Here is an 18,145-nt window from a genome sequence, read left to right on the forward strand (position 1 = left end):
TGACCCATCCTGAAGTACCTGCTTTGCTCTAGCCTGTCTTACCAACTATAAGGGACTAAATCTTTTAAAGTCACAGATTAAAACAAATCTGACCATCCTTGAGTTCTTTCTGCCAGGTATCTGGTCTTAATTCTGAAAAAAAAAAAAACTATAGCACCCATAATAATTGATTTAGAAAGTCAGAGGTCACAACTTGTTTGAGTTAGCACAATCAGAGAAATCTCATGGTTGAGGAAGAACATCAACTAGTCCAGACTGATATGGCAGTCTTTATGAGTGAAGCAAGGAATCCACATCAGAGAAGCCCAGGATGTAGTGATATGAACCATTTCTGAAATGATGCATTTACCCTGTAAGCTGCAACCTTTAGACTCATGAGCTAAGGTAAGCAGGGTGGTGAAATTTACAAGAAAAGTAACCGACTACTTATGAGATTTCCTTAAAAAAGTTTGGTCTCAGAGAAATACAAATAAAGTATATCTAGGGTATTCTGAATTCTTTATCATTAGAAGAAAGATATAAAGAACTGTCAAATTCTTTATTGACTTACAAGGGAGTATAAGGTAGAGTTAGCTGGAACGGTTAATAAAGCAGTATGGATATTTAGAAGAATAGAACATGCTATGTAAAGGGAAACTACACTTTCATTTCCCTGCCACCCAGACATGAATAACCACACAAAATTTATGTTAATTACAACACCATATGGCCAACAGTTCAGATGTACTTCTAGTTAGCTCTTACATCTTAAATTAATCCATTTCTATTATTTTATATTTTACCCCAAGCGCATGGTTTGTTACTTCACATCTTGCCTCTTGGGTGGCTACATGGCATCTGACTGACTCCACCTTCTTTCTCCTGTCAATCAGTTGTTTTCCCACCTAAATATATTCTGCCATACCATAGGCCAAAGTGGCTTTTTTATTAACCAATGGTAACAAAAAATATTCACAACTTTCAGAGGGGAATCCTACACCAATCCTAGCACCCCAGAAGCTGAGGTGGGAAACTGTGAGAGTGAGAGAACACACTGGGCTATTGAGAATTTTAAAGGCCATCATTGTGAGTCCCTGTATTAAAAAATAAGCAAGAAAATATTTATAGTCGTCCTTTGATGTCCACATGTGTTTATTTCCAGGAATTCTATGGATTCCAAAACTCATTAATATTCAAGCCTATTAAATAGCTTCATATCTGCATGTGTGTGTATATATACAACCTGCATGACAGAATTCAGGGATTCAGAAGGTAAACTACACTTTGCCTTTTATCATTAAGGAAATACTGATTTTACTCTTAGATAAATCAGCTATGTTCTAGGACCTCAATCCCTTATAGAATTAAGAGAATTGTCTGAGTCATAAAGCATTAATATAGTTAGATATATGTGTGAAGGGATAAACAATAATAATGCTCATTTTAATGATGAGTTTAGGCATGAATGATTATATAACAAGGTTAAATTTTTACCTACTCTATAGTATCATGTTTTAGGGAAGAAAGTGAGAGAAGTCAGTTGGGTTTTCTAGGCAAAAGAAGCTTTCTTTTGCCAGTGATATGGTGGAACTTCATCTCAAATTACATTTCAAATGGTGCACTGTGCCTGCTCGTTTATCATGCTGCCAAGGCCTGGCTTTGTAGCCTTGTTTTTTTGCCCCTGCCCTCCAATCTTTGCAGTGCCTTGAGTTCCTGAGCCTTCTAAGGAAAATAACATATTAAATCTTGCTTAAATATAAAATAACCCTAATATATCAAGTATAGATAGGTGGCAAAGATGAGCCTGCAGAACAGCGCACACAAAACTAGCTTCCAAGTACTGCACACTGTACAGGAGTGCATAGCCTCCCTTTCATTTCTCATCAAGGCTGCTGCATATTTGAACTGATTTGGTTGTTCTGTAAAATAAAAGACAATTATAACAAGTGGAAATAACTGCCTTTGGGGAGACATTAGGATATTTATTCTGTATTGTGGGCAGGTTAGGGTAAGGAAAAATCAGCTTTAAAGCTATGTGACTCCCCAGGCAGCTGTTGGATGGCTGCCCTCCTCCCATGAGGGTGTAGCACACTGCTACATCACTGGATGCAACTAACCTTCAGCGGATATAGCCCAGGAGATGGTAATATGGGTTCAAGGACAGGGGAAGGGAATGGAAAGCAAAGGGAAGAAGTGGGGAAAACGCAGCAAACCTGTGATTAAAAGCTGTTTGTTATAGCAAGTCTCCACTGGGGATCTGCATCTGTGTCACTGTGCTTCTGTTCTATAGATTGTACAAAGCTAAACTGAAAGGCGCATGAGGCAGGAAGATGTGCAGAGATATGCTAACAGACATCCAAAAGCCTCGGTGCTGACATGAAATGCATGTCTTCATGTCTCATACACTCCTCACCTTTAATCACCTACTCATCTGTGGGCACACAATAGATTCCTACTGAATAAGCCCTTATCATTTTAGGATTGATCTGGCTGTGTTTCTCTCTCTCTCTCTCTCTCTCTCTCTCTCTCTCTCTCTCTCTCTCTCTCTCTCTTTTTCTCTGTCTCTTGGTGGGGTAAAGGATCACCCTCCAGCCTGTTTTTCTATTTGAACAAATCAACATGTTCCAGAATTTATCCTTTGTTTTCTGAGCCTCAAGACAGAAAGCAAACAGGTCTTGATGTAAAACCCAGTCTCCCACATTAATGTCCTGGGAGCATTTAAGTTGAAAATTCTGTAACCAGAGTGCTAGTTGTTCTCCACATAGGCCACTGGTGTCTCCAAACATTGCCTGCAATATTACATCTTAATTCTCAAGTAACCAAAACAAAGGGGACACAGAAATGAGGGTAGAGGCAATGACAGTGCGATTCTCAATGTGTTCAAATGAATGCATCTCTTCCAAGCGTCCCTTCTGCAAACTGTGCTATGTAGTACTTCACTTAGTTTTCCCTTTCAAACTCTAAGTGTTCTGTGAAAGGGGTCGGCAATCAATGACCAAAATAATCTCTGGCACTGACTGCTTACACACACACACACACACACACACACACACACACACCACTTTTCGCAGGTTTTGTGAAACTCACAGCTTCATGAATTTCTTTTTCTTACACGAGAAAGGTACACAGAGGAATTTCCAGGGTTTGGTCCTCTCTGACAAGGGCGTGAAAGGGTGGGAGGTGTTGAGGGCAGGGTTAAAAGACAATGCGAAATGAAGCCTCCTGCCCTGACTTCTCCTTCCTTCATCTACAGAAGGAGTCTCTAGTGAGCTTCCGCATCTGGAAGCCTGCCTCTTCGGTTTACAGAGACGGCAGGGACAGCGTTTCAAAGCCCCGTATCTAAAACCATCCACTTGAAAGAAAAACCTGACCAATGGCCTGAATTGTGCCCTTTCTCCTTCTAAAATCTCAGCACGTTTTCCTTCTTTCCCCTTTGAATCATTCCCCTTTTGAAGTGCAGGTCTTCTACTGCTTGGGTGCTATCAAGGAATCTTCGCATACCAGTAGAGTACTCAATCCCCAGAATGCATAAGAGGCCATAACATTCCGCCTCTTCCAAATGACTATTCTGCCTCCAGCAGTGACCTGTTACGACAGTAACCAGAGACCTTTATGCCCAGGTGCGAGCTCCTAATAATTTTTAGAGTGCGAGACTGCTGAACCAAGGCAGCCTCCAGCGTCCCAGGGCAAAACAGATTAGCAGTCCAGGCTGCCGCAGCCGGATTTCCAGGAGAGCTTCCTAGCATCCCGCATTGGCGGCTCACAAGCCTCTCCCTATTGTGTCCCCAGAGCTGTGGGACTTGCTTGCCCAATGTTGCTATGTGCCAAGCTCCGATCTCAGGTGGGAGGATCAGAGAGAGGAAGCAAGAGAGGACTAAGAGAAGGAGAAGAAGGGCCCGCAAAAGGACATAGCGCATCATCAATAATGCAGAGGCTCCTGGACCTCCGTATAATGTTTTGCGGCTAAACGCCACCAACTGGAGCGCTTCCCCGTACCTCCCGTGGGTGAGGTTTTTGTGTGTGAAAGATAGCATGCACCCCATTCATTCATCTATTAGCTCTCCTTCTTCGTTCCTCCTTTCCCTCAGATTATATCCCGCCTGGTTTGCTTTAATTCCCCATCTCCACATCGCCACGACCGCTTCCAAGCATACAGGGGTGGTTTGGAATGAATGGTCTCCAAAAGCTCTAGGACTTATTTATTTCTAAGAGTTCAACACAATTCACAAGTAACGCTTGATTTTCCAAATCTCTACTCTCCTCCATTCCCGGAGAAAGCTTTCAAAGTTTGGGAGCTCCTCAGAGCATGGTTTCTGCATCTTTCCACATAGTACAAGCCCTTGCGCTTAGAGACCCTCAGACCAAGCAGCAAACTCGTCCAGTCCGAACCCAGCAGGACACTGAAAATCAGAACTTCCCACGAGGCAGCCCCCGCTGTGTCCCCAAGAAACCCAAATGTTGCACAGAACCCGCTCAAATAAGGATTAACCCAGCCACACAACACAGGCAAAAATCCAGAAACTTCTTTGTTAAGCAAGCAGAGCTCACTCATAAGAGACACCTGGCCCTGTTCAGGGCAACAAAACAAACATCACATCTCTGCGGGGAAACTTGTTGAATCCCGCCAGAGCTTAAAGCTGCAATTTCCCATTTAGCCTCAAGGTTTTTGATGCTACCCTCCCCAAATCCCTGGTGCATCCCTGACAATTTCTGGGCAGACTGCGGAGTCCTTTCAGCACCCATTCTCCACTCCATTGACCACCTCCGTAAAAACCAAGAAACCTCTTTCACGATTTTAAAGTCAGAGTCACTTCCTTTGCAGTCCTTTGCAAGACTTACCCTTCCATAAGACTGTCTTCAGAAATCCAGCAGCTCCCTGATGCAGGCGCAGCCCTCCAACTTTGCTATGCAGAGAAGAGCCTTCCGAGTTTAAAAGCCACAAGAGCCTTCTGAGACTTCAATGTGAGTCAGGAACGGAGAAAGGAAAGTCAGGTTTCTTCTCAGTCTCGGCACCCTGGAAAAATACTCAATCCTTCTTCAGTAGAGAATTCTTTCATACCCGTTATCTGTATTACTATTAATGCGCAGAGCACACGGCATTGCATACAAATAGGTCCAAGTGTGCGCTTCTATTGGTGGCTGCGGAGGCCCCTGGGTCCTAGCTCCAGCTCTAAACTATACAGCAACACTCCGCACGCAGCTTTGGAGACGCCGAGGGGAAAATGGATTTAATTGATTCGTTACCTCTGGTATTGTAATGCCTGCTGCGATGTTTAACCAAGGGGGGGAAAGCCTTCACATTTAAACTCCGGTCATGTGATCTATCATTTCATATCTGCTTTTAATTGTCTGTGGGGGTGGCTCTGATAATACAAAGGATTTTCAAAGAACATTTTCTGAAGGAAAAAAAACACTGATATTTTGACAAGAAAACCTCCCTCTTTCTACAGTGCACGACTCATAAGAATCCAGGTCATGTTATTTGCTCAAACATTTCTGCACTTCACAGAAGTAAAATAGCACCCAATTTTATTCATGAAAATGCATGGCTATTCCAATAACTTGACTTAAGTGGATTAAAATGGCAGAACCCAAAATGTATGCGCCAATTATAAAACCTGAGAGATTTCCTCAAACAATTTAAGGGGGAGGGCCATTAAAGATAATGGCACAGGCATCATTTTTACTTTGCAAAATGAGAAATTTGGAAATTTTGGATTACTTTTGAATGCTGGGATGAAAATATACATCATCAGAAAATGCCAACAAGGTTACAATTTGCCAAGTATGCATTGTTAATTGTCACGTTTTCTTTCTGGATTTCCCCCTCAACTAATATAGTAGAGATATGAATGGGCACAATCAGGGGATCTACAATGAGCCAGGGCACTGTGACTGTTCACTTGAAATATTTCAACATTGCCAAAAAAATATTATCGTGAAAGCGAACTTTTTAAATTTCACTTTGTGTATATTAACTCCACTTTAGAATTTTATTTCTTTTAGTTTTGAAATTACTATGTAATTGCACAATTTCTCCAACCTTTTCCTCCCTCCAGACCTTCATATATATATATATATATCCCTCCTTGCTCCCTTTCATATCCATGGCTTTTTTTTTCACCAATCTTTATTATAAAAGTATGTATATACTTATACATATTTTTTCCTAAGTACATAACTACAACTTGCTCAGTCTGTATAATGTTTCTTACTTGTCTGTCTTCAGGGATTATTATTTGATACTACATAATTAATTTGAAAAATACCATTGATAGCTGAATTTAAGCTGTTAAGCGTACTATTGTCTTAAAACTTTAATTTTGCAAGCAGACAAATTTTCAACTACTTTGAAATAACCCAGACTTTCCAGCTAGTCCTGCCAAAGGTATGTGCTGACGCTATAGTAAGGTAGAATGAAAGGCTTTCTTGTACTAAGTGGTAAATATTCATAGTGTATTTAAATTTGGCTACAGAATTATGAGATACATATTCTATTGCTGAATGATGTTTGCAAGTGATGTACTAATACAGGAAGCTGCTACAAATCCACAAACTCATCAGTCATGTGTAAAACAAATATGTTGCAAAATATAAAATACACAACAGAATCCAGATCTTATTCCAAATACAGGTATAACATTTGAATTTATGTAGTGTGTGGCAGGAACCTTCTTCATTTCCATAACTCTTTCCCTGTGCAGGCCTCCCTTCCCCCACCAGTAACCCTTGACAACAGAAGTGTTACTCCAAGTCCAGGATGCTTTTGCTGCCTTCCAGACCTGACTTAAAGATTGCAGCATGTAGAAAAGAGATTTAACTATTACAGGGCAGTGATGTGCAGCAAGACTTTTCTTTAGAGCTTGGTAATTCCAGTGTTCCTATATGTGCATTTTCAACACCAAACTTATATACTTAAAAACGTCCAATGGCCAGTGATTCAGAGGGAAAAAAGCATGAACTTGGTGGTGAATCTTCATCAATTTCTTCATTGGTTCTTTGTCTCTACACATCTTTTGCTGTGAGGACTTTTACTCAGAATCATCGAACATTTTCTCTACTCCATTCTTTTTTTTAACCTATACTACTGTTTACATGAGACTATATGGTATCACATATGTTAAGAAATATAAAATGACTGGTTATCTATTAAGGACAACTAATTAGAGGGAAGGAAGTAAGGGATAATGACCACACAAAGTTGAGTGAAGATGATTAACATTCAATTGTTTTTTATAAGTATACCATTGATCTTTCAGTTGATTACTAGGTGAAAACCTCAGAAAATAATAATTTGCTTTGTAATTACAAGTTGAAAATTGGTTTTAAGTAAATAATTCTAGAATTAAAAAAATATGTCCTGTTCATCTATATGTGGCTCACATAAAACTGCTGCAACTTACATATAATAAGTATGAAAGATGAAAAATGGACAAATATGAAAGTTAAAAATGTAAAGGAACATAAACCTCCTGGCACGTCTATTGAAACTCATGTGATCATTTGTCACTTTCAACATAAATTATGATGCAGCCATACAGCAAGTAATGCAGAATTTTAAATTGAATGTATTTATTAGAATAAAAATTCTACATTTCTTTGATTAAAACTATCTATATATGCAGTTTACAAAAATGAAATATATACTACAAATGATAATGAATCATTTTGCATGTAACACTATGTTAACTTCTAGTAAGGACTGATCTTAAAGCCATAATTGTTTTCACGTTTCAACATGAGTAGGGATATTCTTGACATATTCTTTATTATATCAAGTACTACTGAACTCTTCATTTGGTCTGTGCAGTTTTCAAGGACAGTGTATGTTTTGTCAGAAACTGAATTCCATTATGTCCTTGGATAATAATGACAGTGTCTTGCTTTTGCGAATGTGAATACTTTTAAGAGTTAAAATAAAAACATACCTGGACCATCTCAATGTGCCATTAGTATGATTAGTTTGCTTTGTAAATTTAGGTAGATTAAAATGCAATATACTAATTGTAACATTTAATGAACTCTAATGGCATCGTTGCTACTATAAAATTAGATTAACTTTTCTAAACTCTGTTTGTTTGTTTCTCTTTCTTTCTTTCTTTCTTTCTTTCTTTCTTTCTTTTTTTGATTTTTATTGAGCTCTACATTTTTGTCTGCTCCCCTCCCTGCCTCTCCCCTCCCCTTCAATCCTCTCCCAAGGTCCCATGCTCCCAATTTACTCAGGAGATATTATCTTTTTCTATTGGATGTGTGTGTGTGTGTGTGTGTTCATGTGTAGAAATTCCAAAATCATGATTTTCTATCAATGTATTTTAAATATAACAGTTAAGCAGACTTGAATCCAGGTAGATAGAAAGGAAATTTACTGCAATACAGTTTCATATTGAAAATAGAATGTGAAGTTAAGAATGAGCCAAATGATGTACGATTTGTAAGTATGTGTGACTATTAAGTCAGGATATTCGCATTAGTTGCAATTGTGATTTATTTGGTTTTTTGTTTGTTTGTTTTTTGTTTTCCAAGACAGGGTTGCTCTGTGGCTTCAGCGCATGTCCTGGAACTAGCTCTTGTACACCAGGCTGGCCTCGAACTCACAGAGATCCACCTACCTCTGCCTCCCGAGTGCTGGGATTAAAGGCCTGAGCCACCACCACCCGGCACAATTGTGACTTATTAAACAATAGACAAAATAAGTTTATGCAGAAGACCATATTCAAATATTTGGCTTAAGGATGACTTTGGATGAACTGGAATTCAAACATAGAAATATCCTGATAATAAATTTAAAGAACTAAAAATCTGGATTATATAATAGAAAGGGAAATATAAAAAAGGGGGTAAGTACATGTGGTAAAGTTTTTGTTTCTTTTTTTTTCTTGACCACTGTGAATGGGATGTTTATAATACTTGAAATTCTAAAAAAAAAAAATATTGGCAAAGAATGATGCACGGAGGAGGCTGTTTTATTCCATACCAAACAGGATTCTAAAGAGACAAGATAAAAGTTGATCATAAAAGTGTAGCAGTGAAATACTTTGGCAAAGGATGAGAGAAAAATCAACAAAAGAAAAATAGGCAGGCATCTGTTATAAGTCTTAGGAATTAGATAAAGTGTTAATAGTAAGTAAATTCAAATGCTAAGTTCTAAAGGGAATTTCTATTTACTTGTTAATTGGAACTTTAATATTTTATAAGTGCAAATAACTAAAATTGCATATTAAAATGTTCATAAAATGTAGCATAAAATTGAATTCTGACAAGGAAACAGGTGGAAATATCGTGAACTAAGCAACAGTATGCACCAACTCTAAAGTCACAGAATCAAATTTTAGTCATTACTAGCCTAATTATTAATACAACACTTCGACTCAGTACAAATTTTTTTCATAGACTCATAAATTTTCTTCATAAATGCAGCCTTGTTTTGATGAGTTGACTGCAGTCACTACTGGTTTAAGATAAGGCAGGTAATTGTCTATCAGTGGAAAATTTGAGATTAGAGCCTCAGCTGATATTTTGCCTCAGGATTTCATCATGAATACATGACTATACAGTTCAGACAGGATAGGATTTGGTACACTCAAGCAAAAACCCTACTTGTATAAAAACTTTGTTTCAGACTAGACCATAAGATTTGAAGGACAGAATGTTGTATAAGTTGAATTGTAATTGTGAGTCAAATCAGAGCTTAGAAGATAAAGAAATTAAAACAGAGATTTGTTGATACCAAATGAAATGTTTTGGGATAGAGACAAGGACCAAAGTTATGGTTTTAACGGCAGTGCCTGTTATTGAGATAATGAAACTATATTAATAGGTACTAAAGACTAAAACTATCTAGACATTTAATTTTATTCTATTCTATCCACTGAGGTAAATATATTCAAATGTAAAAGTAAATAACATTCATTTGGGGGTAACTAAACTAATTTATAATTGTTAATATCTGTGTTTTGCCATGATTGTTAGATATTCATTCCTGTTCTAGTTTTGTATAATAACTCATAGAGTAACTCACAACAGTGTTATTGTTGAAGAAATTCAACCAAGTGTGACTATTATTTAAGGATATATTGTGCTTTCCTCTTCCTATTTCTATACTTTGCGCATTGATTTAACCAGCCTCAGGGAACTCAGATCATTGAATCTCATGTGGTTGTTAATTCTTACTAAGAATGAACATGTGGTCAAATTTTTGTAACCTTTCTATTTTAAAATATATATCAATATTTCAATATATATAATATATATAAAAACCTATAGCAATATTTCAAGTGCATCTACATATTTTAATGCTTTGTGTGTAATAGTAGAAAAGTACAAACCCATCTCTGGAAGTTATGATATGTGATGAACACATATCTCCGACACTTGAGAGAAATCATAGAAATATAACAGAGTTCTGAATTTTCTAACACAGGAAAAGAAGACAAGAGTATTGCAAATCCTGGGAAATTTCAACAACAGGCTCCTTGAAATAGCTGTGAAAAGTATTAGATTTTAAAGATAGTAATAAATGCACTTAGTGAAAAAAAAAAACTTACATGAAGTGTAGTGTTTGCTAAATTAGACAAACTTTGGACTCTGACATGTCCTAACCACCAGGACATCTTGATTTCAGATGTGCATTTGCCAAGGGCTTTATTCTTTCATTATAATCTTTTAGAGAAGATCTGTCTGGATTATAGTACACTGGTGTGGATTTGTACCTGACTAAGCAAGTGAGCTTTGTGTGTTGATTCATCAATGTCAACCTATAAAGGACATCCTGTGGATTGCCATATTCTGTCTAACTGATGCTATGTGGGTTAAGATGCTTCTTACTAAAGAATCTTCATGAAATGCACAATTGGTAGGAAAGCTAAGTCAATATAGCAAGGAAGCAAGCGAAACTTACAAAAGAATATGTAAACAGATAAAAGTTGAAATGTATCATTTAGTAATGGTATTTGGAAACTGGGTTCAGAGATCAATGCAAAATCTCTTAGGGAAGTTGAGCTCAATGTAAGTTAATAGTGTGCTCTAAGAGCTGATAAACCTGTTGGGGAGAAATTACAAAGTACTTGCATTATGATCAAGACAAGAAGTATTCATTCTGTTTTTTACAATAATAACATAAAATTATAGATTTTATAATTAAAAAGCAACAATAAAACTTATGGAGAGAATACTAGATACCAAGAGAGAAACCAAATAATATATTTGATACTAGCACTTGAAAGTTATCTGAGAAAATAAAGATATTTAAACAATAAAAGCCAATTTAGAAAATATAATATTATACTTCTAATAGAATTTATTATTATTTTATTAAAATATATGTGGTACATGGTGCTCACACTTGCCAAGAGTTACAAGACAGTTTTTGCTATAGAATCAAATCCTGTCACAAAACAACAAACAAAAATAAACAGAAAAAGGTATTAAAAAATTCTTCGGATATTTTGAGTCATACAACCATGTATTTCAAAGTATTGGCTATGATCATTCATTTAGTGATTATCTTATGAATTTTGAACTTATTAACTGATGACAAGAGTTATAAAATCAAATTTGTGTTTGGAATAGAGTTGCTTGGTTAAATTAAACTGATGGAATATGATTTTTATGTGAGATTTTCTCATTAACAGTTTTGCACATAAATGATGCAAGAGAAGGGAAAGGAGAAAATACTATGTAACTCACATCGACTCTAAAGTTGAAACAATAGGAAACAAAAGCTAAATATGTTCTCAGGATAGAAAGTTAAAGATGATTGCATGAATTATGGCAAATTCCTGTGAACTCTTGAAAAATGATTATATTAAGATTCATTTGTTTTGCTTAGAAAAGGTAATTTAAGTGAGATGAGTTCAGTGTCCTTTACCAAATGATACAACTCTCTTCTTACTTTGAAACTGACAAAATTTCCCAATAAAGAAGTTTTGGGGGTTTTGAATATGCAATGATTTTTTTGCATAGTGGGAATAAAATGATCTTTTGACAATTTTACTTAGCTGGTAAATTCTACAATTATGCATGCAGAATCAACATTAATTTATAATATCAATGCAGAATTGTAAAAAATTGTGGTTTTTTAATTCATATTATTTATCTTTTGGGTAAGCCCAGCAAAATGTTCAAAACATTATTTAGTGTACTTAATGTTGAATGTTCACTGACAAGGGTAGATTTGGTGATGATTTAAATAGCACAAAAGAATAGATGCTATAAACAATGAATATTTCAAATCAAATTGAAACCGATAAGATTTTAAAAAAGAGTGAGTACATCCCATGTTCCTCTTTTTGGGTCTGGCTTACCTCACTCAGGATAGTGTTTTCTATTTCCGTCCATTTGTATGCAAAATTCAAGAAGTCATTGTTTTTTACTGCTGAGTAGTACTCTAATATGTATATATTCCATACTTTCTTCATCCATTCTTCCATTGAAGGACATCTAGGTTGTTTCCAGGTTCTGGCAATTACAAACAATGCTGCTATGAACATAGTTGAGCATATACTTTTGTTGTATGTTTGGGCATCTCTTGGGTATATTCCCAATAGTGGTATTGCTGGGTCGAGAGGTAGGCTGAACCCGACTTTCCTGAGAAACCGCCACACTGCTTTCCAAAGTGGTTGCACAAGTTTGCATTCCCACCAGCAATGGATGAGAGTGCCCCTTTCTCCACAACCTCTCCAGCAGAGGCTATCATTGGTGTTTTTGATTTGGTTTCTAGCCATAAATAAAGGACATTGAGACTATAATTCGTGATTCTAGAGAAGCTAAATAAGAAGGTGAACCCAAAGAAAAACATATAAGCATCCTCCTGAATATTAACCTTCATCAGGCGATGAAAGAAGACAGAGACAGAGACCAACATTGGAGCAGTGGACTGAAGTCTCACGATCCAAAGGAGGAGCAGAAGGAGAGTGAGCACGAGCAAGGAACTCAGGACCGCGAGGGGTGCACCCACACACTGAGGCAATGGGGATGTTCTATCGGGAACTCACCAAGGCCAGCTGGCCAGGGTCTGAAAAAGCATGGGACAAAACCGGTCTCGCTGAACATAACGGACAATGAGGACTACTGAGAACTGAAGAACAATGGCAATGGGTTCTTGATCCTATTGCACGTAATGGCTTTGTGGGAGCCCAGGTAGTTTGGATGCTCACCTTACTAGACCTGGATGGAGGTGGGTGGTCCTTGGACCTCCCACAGGGCAGAGAAACCTGCTTGCTCTTTGGGCTGAGGAGGGAGGAAGACTTGATTGGGGGAGGGGGAGGGAATGGGAGGTGGTGGCAGGGAAGAGGCAGAAATCTTTAATAATTAAATAAATTAATTAATAAAAAAAAAGATTTTAAGAAAGAGAAAATACTTTCATTTATTGTTATATTTGGAAGAATATATTAATAAAATAAAATTCATTGACTGAGAAGACCCCAGTTATATTGGCAAGAATTATGTATTTTAGAGGATATTAAGATAAAGTTTTAAAGTGATTTAAGATGACATAAATTATTCCTTTAGTTGAGCAACATAAGTTGGACTCCACATTCTTTGTGAGAGCATGAGTAGGGAAGTGGACAAAGGTCTGGGAGGAATTGGAGTGGAAAAAAGTATCCTCAAAATATATATTGTGAAGTTCTTAAAAAATAAAAACACAAAAAATGAAATACATCTCCTTGCTTGCAACTCATTTATCAAATACAATTACAAGAAAAGTTCAATGTAGACGATCTTTAATAATAGTATTGGCACTGTCTTAAAAGTATTTTGGGGCACATAGAAACATATATTATTACTTTAGTACAGTTCATGTGCATATATATATGTTCTAAAATATATATATAATATATGTAATATATGAATGATATAGGTAATGTATATATAAATAATAAATACATACTGAATTATATGATGTTGAATTCCTAAGTTCTTTCTCTTGCCTGACATGACTTAAATAGCCCAGACAACCTGAAACAGACGATAGTGTGGGTAACACAATGAAGGAAAGTCTGCAGAGTAATCAAGGTGACTCGCTAATCCTTTTCAAAATATCACACATCCCTGTGTATACAGCTACCGTCAGCGAAATTTTGTTAGATATTTTAAGAACAAGCCTTCTGCTAATCATGCTATTTTCCTGTCACCACGTGATAAATAAATAGATTTTATTCCAAACACATAGTACTAGGTCCGACGGAGTTCGGTTTAATGACATGAAATTACAAATTTCCAAACAGGTCAAACCGGTGAGGGAGCTATCAATTTATACTGGGGAAAGCACCAAAACTCACAGAATATTGTTTAAAGTGGAGCAGCACAGGGATTACTAATGAATAACTATGGAATTGGAAGAAACTATATTCAATTTAAAAATCTTTATTGAGGTAAGGTAGATAAAACTAAACCAATTTATCGACGTGCCTAGATGAGTTTAGAGTGATGGGAGCCATCGCCACAATCTACACCACAATTATATCCATCAGTTTCCAAAATCTTTTCCTAGTGTCATTCTTTAGAATGATTTCTTAGTGAGCATGTATCTCAATAATGAGTGACGTAAGGTATATACTCTTAACAAAATTCTGGATAAGGGGAGAACAGTGTAAACTCTAGGTATGGTGCTTTACAGTAGATTTCATTCAGTGGCCTGTACCTCTTTGTGTAGGGTTGAGACTGAAAATGCTTTTCCCATTCACTTTAGTATTTATTTATTTAGTATTTATTGTTATAGTCCTTGTTCAGCTCTTGTTTGGGCAGTCACGGTGAGAGTTTATGAGTGTAGGCTCTGATATTACTAGGAGACACGCTCTCAGTAAACTCCCTGATACTTTACATCTTAGAATTAGGTTGCTCCCTCTTCCACATTGTTCCCTGAGCGGGGACTGGGACACTCTTATCTTTGATCTCAGAAAGTAAGAAGGGTTATTTATATCTGACAAGTACTTGGATGAGTAACTAGATTTTAATGACTAAAGTAGTTATTCATTAAAGAACACACGTTTGTCTCCAAGACTGCATGCATATAGTCATGAAAATAGCTGTTCAAAGTATAAATTATCTTAGTTTCTCTTTTAAATCATTTCACAATCTGAGGTATTTGAGGTTTTAGAATGGTTACATCTACTGCAGTAGTTCTGATAGAAGATACAGTATCATGTAAACTTAAACTCATCTTGAGTAATTAATAGATTATATTAAATGCTGCCAAAATAATAAAGAAATCAAACTATAATAAGATTACCAATATTAAAAACAAAACTAACCTAATCAAACTTATAAATGTTTTCAAAACTGAGTTTGTCAATTTGTCAAATTATAGAATTATATACATTTTAATGTCTCTTTAAAATCACTAATTCACTGAAATGTGAGTTAGAGCTAGAAGGCCCAGCAAGTATGCTCTAGGTCCCAAGTTAATCCCCAGTACAACAGAGAAGTCACTAAATTCAACCCATTCAAAATAGATAAAATGATCTACATATTAAGATAAAGATAAAAATTACATAAAAATATCACCTAAAAGTCATGGAGCTGTGGGTACAAATAGATGCAGCTGGTGAATATATTGTCAAAATATAATTAATAAAATAATATTTAGTAGACACAATCAAACAAATAACTCATTTTCAAATGCTCTTATATGTAATTATTTCTGGACAGATATTTGCATTTATTTTTAATTGAGTATAAACTAGCAAAATTTATAGAACTTTAAGGGTGACATATCTCACAGGAGTATGATACTGAGAAAGGTTTCATAAAGATCCATTATCAACTCTAGTTCACAGCAAGTATTCAGTAATCATTTGTGAACTAGCATAAAACATGAAGGAAATATTGTTTAGATTCACAAAACTCAAATGATTATCTTTTGGCTTAACATTCATATTTATAATATTTAGGAGAAAGGTTAATAAACATAAAAACTTATGTGAGTTTTAATATTATCAAGATCTGTAGTGAAGGCTCTCAGTGAATTTGGAGCGTTTCATTTGAAATAAACCATGATTAGCACTTAGAGAGCAATTCAGTAATAACATCTGAAATCCCCATCCCAAGTTACATTATCCCTCTTTAAGTTACTTGGCATTCTGAAATGAATCATTCACACATTAAAATAAATTACTACTCTGAAATCCCACCATAGTAACTTTTACCCTGTCTGTGGCTTTGTGTATAGGGAAATCTATCTTACAAAAAGCTACTGTAACACCACAGAATGGATTACAGCTCCATCTTCTTACATTATGCAGGAAGGATATGGCTCATGCTGCAACAGACTTCCGATTGAGTTTCTATATATTAAATATCCTATGCGTATTTAGAAGTATAGCATCTACTGTATATTTAAGATTCAACAAAATCAGCATGAACAGTATTCCCTGTAGGTTCTTTCATCTGGTATGGATTCTTATATATTTTCACCAGTACTTCTGAGGGATGGAGACTTAGTGCCTGAGCAGAAGGTTGGGATGTGGGCGCCCCTGCTCTGTGTACCTTTGTAGCTCTTGGGGACGATTTGACCTGCTACTGCCATCGCAGGCTGTGCAGGGTGCCTTGATTAGAATAGTCTAATCATTCTACAATTTTTTGCCTTAATAAAAAGAACTTTCTAGATCTTCTTCTCCCCTTGCCTACCTTAACGATTTTCTGCATTCTCTTCTTATAGAGAGCACTAAGTTTTTTAGTCCAAGCTAGATTATTTCAACCGATAAACATCTTGCTTGTATTTTTTCTTTAGTGTACTTCCAAAGATTCTACTCTCATCTACAAATCATCTTCAGAAGATAGAGTGTACTTCTCTTGGATTTGAAGGAGTGATACTTGGTAACATGACAAACAAGACCAAGTATACATACGCTTTTCGTTAAATCAATTTAAGTTGAAACACATAGATCTTTTGGGGGAGAGGTAGGTAATTGTTACAGAGAAATTCTTGGAAAAAATTTTGAGGTCTCCATCATAGATGATAATATACCTTTTGAAGTTTATATACTGTCTGGCTACATGATGACTTGGCCTTAAAAATGGAATAAATATAAAAGTTCAGAGAATGCTTTGAGTGACAAGAAGAATGTAATTAATCCTTTTATGAAACATGCGAACTCGGAGAAATCACATTATTGATGGGAAAAATTACACATTAAGGAGGGCATAATTAATTATATAATTAGAAAAGTGAAACCTAGGCAAAATTGTTCAAAAAAGCAGATAAAAGAATCACCTCTGGACGGTGAGATTAGACTAGGCAAAAATAATGCCAGTTAAATTTCTTTAAAAAATCACCCAAAAGTCACAGAAGAAATACAGATTTCTCAATGTGAGAAAAACATGGACAAATGAAACTTCAAGAAAGAACAATAAAAATGATTAAGGCTGTAAATGAAATGATTAATGGACAGAGATTAAAAGACGGTATTCATTTAATTTATTGAAAAGATTAATGAGGAATTCAAGCACTTGAAAGCATATGTAGAATTAAAAAAATAAAAAGTGGAAAGAGGAACAAATTTTAGGTTAGGCAAGAAACAATAGCCAGAAGTAATGGGCTGATATTGAATGTAGGAAACTGTGAGTGATGATCATAGAAAAGGCAGACTTGCCGGATCTATTAGGCTGAGGAATTGTTTTCTAAGGGATATAGAAAAGGCCCTTTGCTTTAGCCATTTATGTACCCCAGATAAATAAGTGGGTAATGGTACAAAGACCAATTCTATATTCACAAAATTATGGACATTTTAATTTAGTAGTGCCTATCCTATCAGCAAAGGAACATGTAATGCTTATAATCCCTGTCTTCAGAATGAATGAATGAAACCCTGAATAAAACACTCATAATGAAATTCTTCCACAGTATCCACCAGCTTCTTCTGTAATTGTATCACTTTTGTTTCTATATTATTTATGTAATCGTTTTTAGAACCACAATACTTTTAATAAGGATATTCAAATGCATAATTTGTAAATAAACACTACTTAGCCAAATAAAACTCATGATGACCTGCTTTATATTTCTAGAAAACTGTTTAAAGCCCAATAAAGAGTACATTTTTCCTTCTAGTTTAAGAATTTTAATTATTTATACATAATATATCCAACTTAAACTTCTTAACAAAGTTGGGTTTTGTATATTTTCTTGTGAAATTTGAAACTGTAATGTGATGCACATAAATTATTG

At 35.9% G+C, this 18,145-nt stretch overlaps 1 protein-coding gene across 4 annotated transcripts in view; it reads right to left on the reverse strand.

Moving 5' to 3' along the window:
- The window catches only part of Robo1 (roundabout guidance receptor 1), a 1,002,189-nt gene extending 997,238 nt beyond the window's left edge, over positions 1-4,951 (reverse strand). For all 4 annotated transcript variants that reach the window (XM_057763690.1, XM_057763686.1, XM_057763689.1 and 1 more), the window contains exon 1: positions 4,819-4,951. The gene's annotated coding sequence lies outside the window, so the exon portion shown is untranslated. The remainder of the gene's footprint in view (positions 1-4,818) is intronic.
- Between the last annotated feature and the right edge of the window lie 13,194 nt (positions 4,952-18,145).

The sequence above is a fragment of the Chionomys nivalis genome, chromosome 3 (assembly GCF_950005125.1).
Source record: "Chionomys nivalis chromosome 3, mChiNiv1.1, whole genome shotgun sequence".
NCBI lineage: Eukaryota > Metazoa > Chordata > Mammalia > Rodentia > Cricetidae > Chionomys > Chionomys nivalis.